Source organism: Penaeus vannamei, chromosome 9 (genome assembly GCF_042767895.1).
Source record: "Penaeus vannamei isolate JL-2024 chromosome 9, ASM4276789v1, whole genome shotgun sequence".
Lineage (NCBI taxonomy): Eukaryota > Metazoa > Arthropoda > Malacostraca > Decapoda > Penaeidae > Penaeus > Penaeus vannamei.
Window position 1 is genome coordinate 27,109,379 of NC_091557.1, and position 2,500 is coordinate 27,111,878.

Sequence of the window (2,500 nt, forward strand, 5' to 3'; positions counted from 1 at the left end):
TACGTATGCATGTATAAATGTATGTACAGGTATGTGCGTGGGGCGGGGCTGCGTGTATACTCGATCGATCGTTTCACATTCAAGCTCCGATACATTAATCTAACTATTCTGTGTTCACAAACCACAGTTGCTGAACCACTATTGAATCAGACATGTGAAATCAAGGTCATATACGAGTTTATCAAAGGTTGTGTATAGTTCCCATGTAAAATGTAGATATCAAACATGGACACATGTACTGGAACTTTGAAAGTCAACTAGACCAAAGTCAACTGACTTATAACTGTTATTGATTTTGGAATATATTCTGTTTCACACAATATTCTGATAAAGTGAAAATTAAGAGAGACACACATACAGAGAGGAGAGAGAGAGAGAGAGAAAGAGAGAGAGAGAGAGAGAGAGAGAGAGAGAGAGAGAGAGAGAGAGAGAGAGAGAGAGAGAGAGAGAGAGAGAGAGAGAGAGAGAGAGAGAGAGAGAGAGAGAGAGAGAGAGAGAGAGAGAGAGAGAGAGAGAGAGAGAGAGAGAGAGAGAGAGAGAGAGAGAGAGAAGCGAAATCATATAAGAGCAAGGAGTGGAACATAGGGAGAGGGAGAAAGAGTTCCATAATAATAATAATAATAATGAAACACTGATTCTTCCATCGACATAGTCTGTGTCGTAACAAGCACACGGCTGCATTTACAAAGCAAGAACGACCGCAGCAGAGTGTGACGAGAGAAAGGCGCTTCCAAAGTGCCATAACGAAAATGCAATATATGTTAATAACTTCATTGTCCTTCTTTTCAAAACTTACATATCTTATTTTATTTTCAGGTGAACGTTGTTGCATTTTCCCCCCTCTTATTGTCAATATTATTACTATTATTATTATTACCCTTAACCTCACTGCCATTACCGATTTAATGTAACGACAGGAATTTGGACTCTCCGTGTTTCCAAAAACGAAAATACGATTTAGGAATAGTGTTATTAATGCGAATACCTGGTCTCCAAAGTGTGACATGAAATTTCGATATACAATTTCTTTGCTTTTACTTGTTTGAGAGAGTGACAATGAGAAAGGGAAAAAATATATTAATGATGATGATAGTGAGGATGGTGGCACGGCTGGTGGTGATGGTGATGTAATTGTGGTGATGCCGGTGGTGATAGTGATAATGATGATGATAAGATGGTGATGGTGATAGTAATGGCATGGTTTTAGTCATGGTAACGGTAATAATGATGGCGATGGTAATGGTAATGGTATTTGGAATGTGATAACAATAATGATGATGTGGACCCATCCGGTAACCAAGGCATCCTATCCAAGCAAATGTGCCAAAAGAGGATCAAATGTGAGATTTTGCTGCCCCCCCCCCCCCCTGATGATGACCACGGGGCCGAGCGCAAGGGGCCGGCCAACCCCTTCACTCCAAAGCCCCTTAGGTGACTGTATGGGGGGTGGGGGGGGTGGGGGGTCAGCCGATGCAACGCTTTCCTCTTCTTCTTTCCTTTTTAATTTTTATTTCTATTTTTCCTATTTCATTTTCATTTTCGTTTATGTTTTCTTTTCATTTTCATTTTTTTCGTTATCGTTATCGTTTTTTTCTTCTTCTTCTTCAGAATACCAATCTTTTTACACGAAAAAACTTAGCTATTTTTACAGATCGTAGAAAGAAAATTAGTTGTAAAAAAATGCGCTGCGGGTTTTGAAAATATTTGAAGCTACCAAGTTTGTTACCAAGTCTCATGCAATGTAAAATAAAAAGATATATGATAAATATAAGTTCTGAAGTCTTCCTAAGATAAATAGGAGTAAAAAGGGAAGTGTATAAAATTGTGCATAAAGTGAAAAAGTAATTTTTTACTGAAAATAATGGTAATCATCATCATCATCATCATTTTTATCATTATCATTATCATCATCATTTTTATCATTATCATTATCATCATCATTTTTATCATTATCATAATAATAGTAATATCAATAATAATAATAAAAACAAATAATAACAACAACAGCAACAATAACAACTACAACAAACAACAACAAAAGCAAAAATGATAACAAAAAATCCAATGAAACTCCTCGAAGGTCCACCTCCTGTCTCGGAGATCGTCACTTCAGACTTCAGTTTTACAGTCCGTTATCGCAGCCGTTGTCGTCCACCTCGTTGTTCTAACTACGCAGAAACGAGGCGACACATCCGCTTGAATAAGTAGCCGGAGAAATGGACTAATGAGTTCGTTTTTTGTCAGAGTTATTTGTAATGATTCGGTGATGTAAAAGGCTGATATTTAATGTATGTTTATGTTTATAGAAATGTATAAAACAAAGAATCTCAGTAAAATGAAGACTTAAACATTTGTAGTAACACAGATGAAAAGTCAGAACACATGATTGAATGAATATGAAATGCCGCTAAAAAGGAGGAAATACATTTACTTCAACCAAAAAAGTCTGACAGAAAGTGCCTAAAGACCATTAAGGCACAACGGCAAAAAAAGAGTTCCA